Source organism: Mustelus asterias, chromosome 9 (genome assembly GCF_964213995.1).
Source record: "Mustelus asterias chromosome 9, sMusAst1.hap1.1, whole genome shotgun sequence".
NCBI lineage: Eukaryota > Metazoa > Chordata > Chondrichthyes > Carcharhiniformes > Triakidae > Mustelus > Mustelus asterias.
The window spans coordinates 85,985,496-86,000,366 of NC_135809.1; the positions used below are offsets into that span (position 1 = coordinate 85,985,496).

A 14,871-nucleotide genomic window follows, 5' to 3' on the forward strand; every position below is an offset into this window, starting at 1 on the left:
CCAACATAGTGCAAGAAACTGAAATAAGTGAGAATTGCTTTGCTATTATCCAAGACTTTAGCTTTACAAAATGAATATTTCTCTGGCAGTGTTGTTTACAAAGACTTTTCTTACGATATTACAGATTTTTCTTACTATATTTATCTCAGTGTTAATTTTCATTGATCAGTTAAATTCTTTATACATTGTTTAATTGTAAAGATGAGCTATTATAGTTTATGTTTAGTTTGTGCCAATTTGAAGGAAGCATGCAACTATGAGGGCAATTAACATCTAACCTGCCTGAATGAGAATAAGAATAATCTCATTGAAACATATAGGATTCTTAAGGGGCTTGACAGGGCAAATGCTGAGAGGATGTTTTCCCTCGTGAGAGAGTCTAGGACCAGCGGACATAGTCTCAGAATACAGGGGTGCCAATTTAAGACTGAGATGAGGAGGAATTTCTTCTCTCGGAGTGTTTGAGTGTCTTTGGAACTCATTGGCACAGAGAGCTGTGGGAGCAGAGTTCGTGTGTATATTTAAGGCAGAGATAGATTCATGATCAATAAGGAAATCAAGGTGTAATAACTTCAAAAGTGACTTATTCTGGCTTCAAGTTAAGAGTTTATTATAAAAAATTAATAATGTATTTATACACGCACAAGTAATGGTCTAACAGAACTACAATACACGTCTAAACTCTGCTGCTTCCTGACTCCCAATGAGGTTCCTCCCCAAGCCTGGATGCCCGCACTTACACCCAATTGGCTCAGCTTCTCGTGCTGCCTCTCCATATGTCCGGACCAATCACATGACCCTGAGGGATCGTCTCCTTAAAGGAGCTATGCTACCACACAAGTATTACGGGGAAAGCATAGCAAAGTAGACATGAGAAATGTCAGATCAGCCACGATCCTATTGAATGGCGGAGTATGCTCAAGGGGCCAATCGGCTTACTCCTGTTCCTATTCCTTGTGGTCTTATGGGAAACTGGGAGGATCGGATGCAACACTATATTTTACACTCCATTGAAATTCCAAGTGATATTGGATAAGGAGGTCTTGTGACGCAACAGTAGCATCTCTATCTCTGAGCCAGAAGCTCTGGGATCGAGTCCCACTCTGGGACTAGGTAGTCATGGAAGGTGTGTTTATAATGTGGCAAAACAGGTTGAGTATCAGCCTAAAAACCTTTTCATATACATAAGGTAGGTGGTAAGAACTGGAGAGTCTCCTGGTCAGTCAAGGCAATAACAAACCACTGCAGTACATTGCCAAGCACAACCATGAACCAACACATGGAAGTCTGTGGTCACCAATACCCTCTGAAGGCATGGAACCAAAGAGAGACTGAAGAGATATTGGAAAGGAGGTGGGGGTAAAAAACCAGCATTCCACATAATCCATGGCTTTCTTGACTAACAAGCTGGTTAAAATCATCCCCTTTGTTTAGTCCAGTAAGCAGATCATGATAGATCGAACTGTTAATACTTGGGTCATGGAACGTCACAAATGATGGAGAATTGCAATTTCCAGCACTTCAGTCCTTCATTGATTCTTTTCTACTGTATTAGCTCATCCCTGTCTCAGGAGGGCTCATTCTTTAGTACCAAACTGCATTTTATTTCTTGAAGAAATTTCTTCCCTTTGCTCTATTAACATTTTTCACTTGGGTGAGCTTTGTAATGAAAATGTCAAATTTGCCAAGCACTGTGTAACTACATTTTCTTCCCATTGACTTGGGTGAATGACGAACATGTTTTGGCCGGAGTTGTTTGCAATGCCAGAAAAATAAATGGATAGGTTTATTCACTGAACAAATAATGACATTTTATATTCCTGCTCTCATGTTTTACGAGAAGTATGTTTTATATTGATAGATACGGTCTTCACCTACGCAAACATTTTAAATAACATGACTTACACACTTGTAACAACTATGTCACCAACATGAACTGTCTTAACTGTTGAAAACAGTGACTTCATTTCCAGTTCTGTAGTAAATGTGATTCCAACCACCAGTTGTAAACTGAGTTTGAAAAGAATAATGTGTAATTCTACTGAATTGGCCAACTTGTTCCTTTTTAAGATGTGCTATTCCTGTGGACAAAGTTCATGATCTGTGTGTGTTGGCCTTGAGACCACATTCTAATGTCCTGAAGTCTTAACGCATCGGAGCCAACTGGTTTAAAATGTAACGCTATATTCAATTTTGAACCGTGAAGTAATCTGTTGTACTATTGGTTATTACGAAGGGACATGAAGTAATATGGTTGAGTTCACTTCTGTCTAACATTGTGCAACATTTCCCGTAAACAGCCACTGGATGATTAAAACTTCACATGGATGACTAAGGCCAGTCCTCAAATCTTTATTATGATGATGCAGGAAGGTGCTTGGTACTACCAGTGCTTCCTGCTCTTAAAGACATGTGTGCCTTTTAACCAAAGTTGTGTGCCAAAGTTGCTTTATCTCAAAGTCACCAAATCTTGATGCTGAATGAAAGAAACACCCTTCATTTATTTCACACCTTTTATATCCTGAAAGGTGTTCCAAACTGCTAGCAAATGTGACAGCTAATCTGTGCACAGCAGGATCCCACAGCTAATCTATTTTTCTTAGTGGTGTTGGTTGAGAATATGTGGTGACCTTTCTTCACTGGGGTAGGGATGTTTCACTCATGTAGAGAACCGAATCATTCCTCGGTCAAGTGTCCACTGGCTAGAAATTGGGGGAAACAAAACACCAACAGCAGCTACTTGTGATGAAGGTGAAGGTTAAAGCCTCTCAGGTGAAGGTTTGGATCCGTAGGAATCCAATTGTGCACCATCATAAACAATAGCGGTTCAAATTTCAGTAAATTCCAGTGTAAAACTCCCGGCCCTGATCTGCATAGGCCCAACAGGAGCCTCGGGGCAGGGCATAGTATTTAACAGGCAGGAAAGGAGTTTGTGCGTCAGGAGAGCACCACTGTGAATCTGAAAGAGCAGCTCCCAGCAATACCAATGGAGTGGTTGAGGTGTCGTGGGATGGTGGTCGTGTACAGTAGGATGGAAGGAAGCTTGGACAGAAAAAGCCTAAAGTTTTCTTGTGGTGCCCTGTGTGGCTCCACAATGCAGGTGTCAGATTAAAATTGAAACCATTTATGCCATTGGAGCTAGTCTGCATAGTTAAGGAAAATGTCTTTCAGGCAGGTTAAAATTGCAACTCATGGGAAGGCAGAGGGATTGATGGAGCTAAGTTGGTGTGTCCATTTTCACTGTCCGCCTGCCTGGTTTCTGTTGGATGGTCTTTGTTAACTTTGGTCAGTCCTCTTTTCGTGCATAGCTTGCAGTCATTTTAAATATTCTTACGATATTCTTCCTAAACATGTTTCCATTGAGGTCATTTATAAATATTAATATCAGGAATAGCAGCAGCTTCATTTATTAATGCAAGTGGATTAGCTTCCAGGGCTTGCTTTTCAAACCAGGGCTAGGAACCTGCTGCTCGGATAATTTCCGAGTCCCTACCTAGTGCCGTGTCTACCTCGCCTATATGATACAGTCTTCAAATGTCAATGCTGCAATTTGGCCAGAGAGGAACGTGACGCCGAACTCGGTCACGAGGTGAGAACTGCCTGTTGGAGAAGAGGCATCAAGGGAGATGGCAGCCAAGACAGAGCCTGCCACTGCCTTACACAAGCCAGGAGGAAGGCAGTTGAAAACCCAGAAGCCTCAGGGCTCAGAGAATAGGCCAAGCAGCCAGGCAAATAGTACTGAGTCCAATCTCAGAATGAAATTCCTGGTGGTAATATTTTTCCAGTTTCAAATAAAAACGTTAAAGCTCCCCCCCCCAGCATAGCAGTTGACAGCTGTGCACTAACTTACATCTTCTCAGTGAGCTTAATGGGCTGTTAATTGTAGACAAGTGGGTTCCAGGTTCCCTTTTCCTGCCCTCCCTTTGAAAATTTCATTGCATTCTAGAGGCAATCCCCTGCCCTTCTCCCGCCACTTCCTCCACCCCCTCCCCCCACAACCTGCATTTGACAATTAAGCCCTGAAGAGTACTGTAGATAAATATCCAGTTGCCTTCCCATTGATGTTCATTCTCCATTTTATAATTTACACTTTCAGCTCAAGAACATTTCCTTCAGTCATAAGCCTCTGGTAAAGGGGCCTTATTAGAATCATTACTGAGATCAAAGTATCTAGGCTGTGATCATTCTAGCTGTGTCCCTGCGCAATGTCAGCAAGAGACCAGCAGTTCTCCAAGAAACTGCAGCAATGGCCATTTCCATTGCTTCCCTGGGGGTTCTGCTAAAGTGGAGAGACTGGTGGAGCCCCCAAGGAATTTCAGCCCTGTAATACATACCGCATTATCATCAGCCAATTATGTTTCATCCAAGATGACCTGTGAATGTTTGACATGGCCACATATGATTCAGTGCAACATATTATACGATGCAACACTGTTATATTAAACAACACTACACTACAAGATCACAATACATCACACTATACCACACCACAGTACTGTAGCACACCAACACATTGCAGTGGGACTACAGCACCTTGCAATAAAGCACACCTATACAACACAGCATATTGTACAATACCACATCATGCCATACTAAATATTTCATCCTCTTGATAGAGGAGAGCAACTGAATGGACTTATAGCCAGATATTCTGGAACTTCTAATCTAATAAAAAATCCTTTCCATTTAATCCTAAACATTGCATAATCATAATAAAACTTTCTGTGCTTATGTTTAGGTCCTTAAGAGAAACCTGTCGATGGCCTAAGTGTGGAAAAGTTCTTTTGAGGGTACTTGAAAATCACTTATGAATGTGACACAGTTCCAGCTTGTCTAACAAGTTTGAATGGAGGGCCTTGCCCTCCTCCTAAATTTGCAAAGCTTCAGCCTTGCTTTGTTTATTTTTTCTAACCCTTTCCCTACAGAACTTGTTACAGGACAGTCATTAATAATTGCCTTTGATGTGCCACTCCATGATTAGCTCTTCAATAGATTTTAATATCCAAATGAAAATCCTTGGTTCCTGCTAACATGTTTTTTCACTTCATGTACACATGCGCGCACACACATACGCACGTACACAGCTGCAGGGGTGATGTTTTGCTGTTTTGGAATACTGATTACTGGAAGAATGAGTCTTACTGGAGAGTATTCTTGGTAACTTGCTTTTCCTACCACGCCGTCAGGAGCTGAAAGCAGGCTACTATGCTTTGTTTTATTTCCTTCTCCAAGTGCAGTTACATAATTGTTTTCTTTACTTTATCCAGCTGGTGAAAGACCTATTGGCTTTCTGGGGGCGCAAAAAGCAGCCAGCTCGAGTAACTCAATTGATTCTGAAGAAACACTACATTGATTGTGCCAGGAAACACTGAGTTAATTTGGTGGCTACAGAAGAAATACTATTACTTTTCAAGTGAAAATGTTACTAAGTGTGATGTCACGGATTTTCCAGTTAGTAATATGAACCGTGATCCTTGAAATTAACGCAAGAGGGCTTTCCCACAATAAAACTACTAAACATTCTTCATGAATGCCTTGTACTGTAGTTATTCCAAGGCTTTACTTAGAAACAAGTCCAACACATAATTGTGTATCTGCAAACATGCAATGTTGACTCCTGTCCCAGAGCAGAATAAAGAATGTACCTGTTAGTGTTTTAAGATTTTTTAAAAATATGTGGTTACATTTTTAAAGGCACCATAAATATTTATGGAATAATCGTTTAAAAATAAATCCAAACCTGTTCGTTTGAAAACTTGCACTTTGGCCATGGTTACAATTTCCATTTTGATTGGCAGAATTTTGTCCTATTTGTTTCTGCCCTTGACATAGACGAGGGTGGGATTAAAACCAGTTTATTGCAGTTGCCAGGGTGGTTACAAGGTGAAGGCTTGAATTAATTTTCAGTCTCCCGCCCCCCCCGCCAAGAAAATTGGCAGATCAGCCTTTCAATTTATAACTTCCATTCAATTCTTTAATTCATCAATTCAAAGGAGATCAAATAGTGGTGGAGCGTAAACTGAGAGATCGCAATCCGCTATGGTCTGGTGGTAAAAATGAACATTCACCCTTCTGCCTCTGAGCTGTACACATCTGGAAAGTTCCCTTAGTTTTCACCCTGATCAGTGCTCAGTCAGTTGATCTCAGTTGGACGTACTCTTAAGGAACTTTAACATAGGCCATTGTTCCCCCTGGGCCAGGCAGAATAAATGGATCACAGCTTTTAATTAGCGTACAGAGATGCCCAGTGAAAGTGTATCCGGGTGCTGAATGAAGACAAGACTTTTATTCTGATAGTCTGCTGGCACTTGCCACCAAGATTTGAGTGTGTATTGTGAGGTCCTGGAGAGCACGTTGTTGTCCGTGGAACAGTGCCCTTTTAGGGAATCAAAATGTCATCAAAACAGAGAGAAAATCAGAGAAAAACTTTTAAAAGTAGTTATTTTTCTTTAATTCCATCCATGTGACCATTGGGAAGGCATCGCAGTCCAGTCCAATAAACTCCTCAGTGATCTCCGTACCTGCATACTCTTCATTAAGGGGTATTAGAAAACAATCAGAGAAATGGGTATTTGCTGATTTCACATTCATTAGATCAGGAGTTTAAAGCTCAGTTTGTTTGGCTTAAATTTCATACTCATAAAACAACGACAAATCATAATAGTTTGAGGACCTAGGATCAAAACCAAGCACTGCTAAAGGCATATATATAAACTAACAATCAGGATTCATGGAAGATACCAATCAAGAGTGTCGGTAAGCTAGCAATAACATAATACAAGGAGCAAAATGGAATAATGCTGCTCAGAATACCTTTTGAAATTCTTTCTGAAGGCCAACCTGTTTCCTCCCTAAGCTGAGTATTTAGTACTGGAACTAAGATTTCTAACATCATACGCACCAATAGACAAGACTGCCAGAATACAGCAGGTCATTCTGTGAATGCGGTTTGTGTACCACAATTCCAGGAATATAGATTAAGGCTGATATCCTTCTGTATATAATGAAAAGCGCCACATTTTGGGGCTGGAGGGGAAGCTACAATTATTGACAGTAAGACTGGTCTTTGACATGTAACAAAACTTCAGGTATGGGTACGATAGCATTGTGGCCATTTCACTGGCATAGTAGTAATTCAGAGATCTAAACTAAAAGAAATCAGAGGAAGTGAGTTCAAACCTTGCGGTAAATTTGAATTCAGTTCAAAATTTAAAAAAAACTGGAAAAATGTTACTTTACATAAAATTCTAAGAAAGAAACTCAGTTGGTTAACGAATGTGTCATGCTTACTTAGTCTGGTCTGTATGGGACAACATGTTTGACATTTAACTGCTTGCTAAAGTGGCCTCGCAAGTCACTGCATCAAACTGATTCAGCAGTTCAAGAAGAAGGCCGATTACCAACTTCCCAGGGCAGCTAGGGATGAGCAATAAATTCCGTCTTGCCAGAGACGCCCACATTCTAAGCAATAATTATTTTAAAAGATGCCCGTGACCATCTTACTGAGGTCAACACGGACCCCCGGTTGAACCTTGTCCTGTATTAACCATGTAACAACGTATTTTATTTTTACTTTAAATGAATGTAATTTTTAGTGCACTTAAAAGCACATGTACTAACCAATGTTGCCTTGGAAAAAGAAATGTTCCTTTGAACAGGTTTGGTTCTAGAGTTCAGCTAAGTTTATGCAGTTTAAGAAAGATTTATCCAGCTTCTTGTGATTATAAGCTTGCAGATTTAAACTGTACATAAGAATATTCACAGGGTAAATGTTGTATTACCATATTATTTTTATGAGGAGTGTACTCTGCACTTGAATTATATAGTGGCAAAATCAAGAGTGTTGCTTTTTAATTTTGAAGAGTTTTTCAAGATTTATTTACTGGTTGTGTCGACCAACCCCATTAAACTCTAACTCATATCAGATCGACAAAATCTGCAGGAACTCACCAATGTTCCTTAGGCAGCACCTTCCAAATCCATGACTGCTACCACCTAGAAGGACAAGAGCAGCAGGTATCTGGGATCAACACCACCTGGAAGTTCTCCTCCAAGTCACTCACCATCCTGACTTGGAAATAGACTGCTGTTCCTTTACTGGCGCTGGGTCAAAATCCTGGAACTCCCTCCCTAACAGCACTGTGGATGCACCTACCAGACCGGGGACAGGCCGATTGGTGGTGGTGGGCGGGGAGGGGGGGGAATGCTGCACATTCTGCACAGCAATTGGTGGGAGAGGGAGGGAGGGGGGCAATCGGGGCTGGCCATGGGGAGCGGGGGTGATGTTAGGCTGGCCACCAGGGGGTCGGGGGGAGTGGTTCAGGGCCGGCAATCGGGTGCCGGCAAGTGTGTCCAAAGAACGGGCAGGAAAATCTCCATTTTCCCGCCCATTGGGCACTTAGTTTTTTAGGGGGAAAATCACCCCCTATGTATCTATCTGCTTCGTTCCAATGCACAATTTGGGAATTAAATTTAACTGGCCCCATTTTGGGTGGCAGTGTTATTTTTACTTATGTGGTGTTTAGATTTGGTTTTCCTGTCACTGGCTGCCTCAAGATAAAACAAAGTTGCAGCAGGAACATGAATCCTGTGTTTGCATATGGAAATGGAATAATGCCTGCTTCAAGCATGGGTAGGAGATGCCATTGGATTGCCCTTACCCAGTATGGAAAGTGGCACACTCCCCAAATGCATGCACACTTATAGTCCACTATTTGGTTGGTTCATTGGAGGCTTCATTGCCTAAACAATGGTACTACCAGGCTCAAGTGCCTGTATCACTTTGGGCATCACAATTGTCCTTCATGCAAATTTATGTGTAACAAATATGTTTGCTTACATTTCATATTCATAAAGCAGCAAATGAAAATCACAACTGAGCAGCAAAGGAACGTACGAAAAGGAAACCAAAACTAAAAAATAAACACTATTAAAGATGTAGTCAAGCTAACAACTCGGCTTCATCACTGCTCAATCAAAATCATAGAATCATAGAATAGAATCATAGAATCGCTACAGTGCAGAAGCAGGCCATTCAGCCCATCAAGCCTGCACCGAACACAATCCCACCAAGTCCCTATATCCATAACTCCAAGTAGTTACTCTGCTAGTTCCCTTGACACTGATGGGCAATTTACCATGGCCAATCAACCTAACCCACACATTTTTGGACTATGGGAGGAAACCAGAGCACCTAGAGGAAACCCATGCAGACATGGGGAGAATGTGCAAACTCCATACAGACAGCCACCCGAGGCTGGTATTGAACCAGGGTCCCTGGCGCTGTGCGTGAAGCAGCAGTGCTAACCACTCTGCCACCTGGCATGGAACCTCTCAGCCTTCTATCGTTATGGGATAGCTTCACTTTGTGGACAGCAGCGGTTCAATAAGGCCCACCACCACCTTCTTACAGGTTGCACAATAAATTATGGCCTTGCTGATGAATTTTAAAAAGAAGATTTCAGAAGAGAATATTTTTAGTATCATGCATGCCAATATAGCACGGGATAACACACCCAGAATTCACTAGCAAAGTATTGATGCTATTAGGATTGAGGCCGACTTCTTTTAGTCTAGTCAGCAGGATCACATTATGGAACAATTGTGGAACAAACTGGATATCTTCGACCCACTTCCATCCCTGAAGCCAGTCTAATCTCCTGAGGGAGGCAAAAATGACACAGAAAATCTCTTGATTAACAAAAGTCAATATACGCTATTGCCTTGTAGCTTTATGATTTCTTCTGCTTTTGCTCCCACGTTCTTGTTGAATGGTGGCAATGGCTTAAGAATGTGCGGGTTAGGATATGAATGGATTGTTCAAAGGTTTTCCCTTCTGACATATACCAGCTCTTTAAACAATCCAACAGGGTGAAGGGAAGTCTATGTCACATTTGATTGTGCATTGTATCGTGATGTCAGGTGGTAGTGAATTCCATAGCTTGCAAGGAACTCCGTGATCTAATTGTAAACAAACTAAAGTCTACTGTGTATAGTGGCCATTCGCTTCCTTCAGTGTGCGGTAAGAGTAGAGCTCCAACCATATTTCCTGATGCATTTGTTGTGCCATATGTTTCTGCATGTGGGTTGAAATGCACAAAGGCTGGTAGAGATGTTATCTTCACCTTTAAGATGCCAAATGCTGTTTGCTGTGTGACTGCCCACTCCCATTGTGTATCGTTGCACAGTAGCTTCCAAACAGGCTCCGCGATCTCTTCATACATAGGAATGAATTTGTGATAAAACTTGGAAGTACTAAGGAATGACTGTTGTCCCTATTTTTATGCCAGCTTTAACTGTGTGATAGTTAGCAGTGTCCTTTCAGAGGGTTCAGCATCTCCCTCTCCGCTGATCCAGATGCTTAAGTGGGCAGATTACCAATATCCTTCCTGGACATGCCCAGAGGCCCAGAGACAAGCAGACAGGAAGAGTGTGGAAAAAACAGAGGACAAAAGAAATGACCAGAGAGAGCCTGCTGGAAGGAAAAATCATCAGCCGACCTCAGGTCAACACTACTCATCTATGCCAGCTATGGAAGGGCCTGTACAGCCACAACAGAAGATGTCCAATCCGGAGGTGACATAAACCCTGGCTGCAGGCCATTGTCTCTCGAGATGGATGCATGCCATCCTATCATCCTAGATGGGTTTGTCATGGCTGACAGAAACGTTTGTAACATTGTGCCATGGACAACATGTGTGTCTAAACTGACAGCTGCAGATTCCTGTGGCATGTATTCTTTCATGCAATGCTATGTCAGGCATAATTGGCTGAGATTAACAGGTTTCTGAGAATCTTCCAGAGGAAGGGTTGGACAGACATTCAGAACTCACTGTCACGTCACTGGGTGTATGCTGTGATACCCATCACTGGGAAGAGGAACCTGGAACAATAATGTTCACTAAGGGGAGGTCTACCATGCCATTGGTGTGTGGTTGAGGGCAGGATGATCCAGAGCACCCCTTGGTCTACCAAACATCTTTGTCAGCCCTCTATCTCTTGTCCAAACACATTGCTTGAAGGATATCTGATGGCAAATTACCTGATGCCAATGGTGCCAGAGAGAGAACTTGGAGTTAAATAAATACCTAGCTCTGAGACTCATGAACGCCCAAGTGCCAACTGGAGACACAACAAAAACTATACAAAAAGTCTTTTAAAGGCTGAATGCACTTATTTGTGTGGGCCTTGGGGTCTGTTTTGAGACCTTGTATCCTGGTGTGCTGGGGGTTCAGTGTCCATGACCTCGAGGCAAAAATGGCACAGAGTTTTCCTCTCCTATTTTTATTTGAGTCATAAAGTTACTTACAGCACAGACCGAGGCCATTTGACTTATGGAGCCCATGCTGACTCTTTGTGGAGCAATTCAGAATGTCCCACTCCCTTGCTCACTCCCCATAGCCCCAGCAAGTTTATTTCCTTTAAATGGCTATCCAATTTTGTTTCAATATCGTCGATTGTTTCTGCTTCCACCACCTTCCTGGTCAGTGAATTCCAGGTCATTGCCATTTGCTGCGTAAAACTATTCCCCCTCACATTTCCCCCTGCATTTCCCCCTGCATTTCTTACCCAAAACATTAAATCTATGTCCTTTAGTTCTTGTACTATCAGCTCATGGGAAGGCTTTTGCCTTGTCTACTGTTGGGATGGTGTTGTTTGCAGAACGTGCCTGTTAATGAAGTCTTCGTAGTCTTCAACATATTAACTGCAAATCTTTATTAACTACTTGTAATATATACAGTAAAGGGTACAGACATGGAGCTATCTCCATCTTAAGTTTTAACACATCTCTGGCCAATGTCACACTGACTCTGTGTCTGGGTCATGTGCTTTCTTACTTCACTGTGCGGGCAGTGCTGTACTCAGTCATTAACCCTGTGTGCGCCAGAGTCCTCCACTACCCCACTCCCTAAGTCTTTGCCATTTGGATGTAGAGTTATTTTAGTTTACTTCAGGTCTTACATTGTTATACGTCTTATGCATTTACCTTATTTTACAACCTTAAAACTATTCCAATGTTATTACTGTTACAGCATTAACATTAACAACATTCCCACTATGGCATCACCTCCCCTCTACAAGTCTTTGAAGCTAGAGATTCCGATGGCCTGTAGGCCTTATAACCCTTCCACATCTCATTTGCCCTACTGCCAGGAAAGTGGTAGACTCTGGTGGTTCTGGTCCTAGTTGTTGGCTTGAGGTTGGACTGGCATTTGGGTATGCTTTCATTCTTTTCTTCCATTGCTACATGTTGAAGGACACCCAGTTGATTCAGCTGCTGTGTTGATGTATAGTTGTTGTTACTCTCTATTGTTTTTCATGAGGTGGACAAAGATGGTGTTTACATCCTTGGTGCTGCTTTTTTTTTCTTTTTCCATGTGGGTCATCTGGAGGCACTCCAAGGCTGAGGAAGAGCATGTTTCTGGACAATATCACAATGACTCTCGACCTAGGTCAATATACCTTCTTGCATCATTACGTGTGTGGTACAGTAAGCAGTCCAACATTAGCCCTGTATATGTCAAACCCTTCTTCAACATCTACTTTATCCAAACTGGTTACTGCTAGATTTTTATTCCTCTTCCTTACCCCTTCAGTTTGAAATTGGGGCTAAATGAGGACTGAACATAGCCCCCACCCCCTAACCTTTCAGAGTGGACCTAGTATCGGAACTGCCTTTACAAGCAGTAAAGTCAGGTTTAAGAAAAAGGGGGATACCAGTAAGAAGCGACAGAGAAATATTGAGAACCAACTTCATTTATTGAATGGAGTTGACACATAGACCTTGCAAATGTTCTTAGAGCAAAATACCTTGCATTCAGGTAAATTGTGCAAAGATATAAAACTCTCTTGCAGCTTAAAATACTCAATGAAGAATAGTTCCACAGTCAATGTGTTTTTATTCTCTCACCCTGAAGAGAAACGTGGCATTATAAGTGAGACACAGCAAGTCAATCCTAACCTCTCCAAGTTGTCCTCAGTGAAGTGATAATGGAGGCTGAGGTGCAGTGTGTCATGTGCATGAGAGCTAACACAATAGTGGATCATACCCTGATAAGCATTTTACCTGATCTGTGCCAAAGTGTTTGCAAAGCAGTGGGATGAAATATCCCATGTGCCATATCCACAACAGCATCATGGTTAACCATACCAATATTCTTACAAATACGCCAAGTCCAAGGAGTAGCAATTCTCAGCAAAGTACGTACTGAGAGTCAGTGCCTTTCCAGGCATTCATAAATTAAAGTCACACTGAATGGATAGGAAAGATGTGGAGATGCCGGCGCAACCTGATGTTGTTAAAACTGTTACTGTGGATAGGAAAGACCCAGGGGAGCCCGCCTCTTAGGTGTAGAAGGGGCAGAGAGGGAAATTAGGGGGTTGGTTGCCATAGGGCAGATGCCTTGCTTCATCCTGGGGAACGTACATCAGCTTTGTGATTCAGATTCGATGGACAAAATGAAATACAGAATAATATGTTTAAGATTCTGAAGGGGCTTGATAGGTTAGACACAGAGAGATTGTTTCCCCTGGCTGGGGCATCCAGAACGAAGGGGCACAGTCACAGGATAAGGGGTTGATCATTTAGGACTTCTCTTTTATTCATTCATGGACTGTTGGGTGTTGCTGGCTGGGCCAGCATTTATTGGCGATCCCTGAGGGCACTTCAGATTCAACCACATTGTTGTGGATCTAGAGTCACAAGAAGGTGACTGGTGATGGTAAAGAGGACAGATTTCCTCCCATAAAGGACATTAGTGAACCAGATAGGTTTTATGACAATGGACAATGGTTTCATGGTCATCATTAGATTTTTAATTCCAGGGTTTTATTGAATTTAAATTTCACCATCTGCTATTCAAACCCAAGTACCCAGGACATTATCCTGGGTCTCTGGATTACTAGTCCACTGACAATACCACTAAGCCACCGCCTCTCCCATGAAGAGAAATTGCTCCACTCACAGGATTATGAATCATTAGAATACTCTATGCCATAGGGTTGTGGATGCTCAATTGTTGAATATATTTAAGACTGGGATAGACAGATTTTTGGCCTCCCAGGGAATCACGAGCATGTGGGATTGTAAAGTTGAGGCAGAAATGTAGCCATGGTCGTATTGAATGACAGAACAGGCTCAAGGAGACATATGGTCCATTGCTATTCCAAGTCTGGATCTGACGAAGAGCCATCCAAACTCGAAACGTTAGCTGTGTTCTCTCTCCACAGATGCTGTCAGACCTGCTGAAATTTTCCAGCATTTTCCGTTTTTGTAATAACAAGATAAGGTTAGGGGGAAAAATATTGGAACCGCAAGAAATGGAAGGGAGTTATCTCAAAACAGCTGTAACTTTCCCTTCCATGGAACTAACGCTTCGTAACACTGCGTGAAGAGGAATGGTCACCTACTCAAGTCCCTGCGGCAATCTTTCCCAATGTATCTATTTCCTACATTGAAGAGACACATTCTTATTAAAGGAATAGCAAGCAAAACAGATGCAAGCCAAATCATTTAAAGAGTCACTTGTTAATAAGTTTGCTGACTCTGGTTGGACATATTTCTGGAGGTTTCACCACCTGACCTGGCACCTCAATCAGACCTAGTCAAACACTTTTTTTTCATCCATTTCCAATATTGTTATAATGGAAAGAAAATGAAACAAAGAACACACAATACTTGTGTTCCAATACTTTTCTCACAGAGATGTCTGGATTAAAAACTCCAAAACAATCCTGGAAGTTGGCAACCTAGATTCTCAAACATCACTTAAAAGCAACTGCAGGTCGGTCCAGTAGCGCGAGCGTCTCGACAAATTGACAAAGCCCATGTGGGCAGTTCGATTGTTCCTTTAAAGTGGCAGAGGTTATTCT

The 14,871-nt window shown here is 42.0% G+C and overlaps 1 protein-coding gene across 1 annotated transcript in view; it reads left to right on the forward strand.

Moving 5' to 3' along the window:
• Positions 1-7,830, forward strand: part of mrpl23 (mitochondrial ribosomal protein L23) — an 88,965-nt gene extending 81,135 nt beyond the window's left edge. The window contains exon 6 of the mRNA XM_078220470.1: positions 5,268-7,830. The gene's annotated coding sequence lies outside the window, so the exon portion shown is untranslated. The remainder of the gene's footprint in view (positions 1-5,267) is intronic.
• Positions 7,831-14,871: the final 7,041 nt, after the last annotated feature.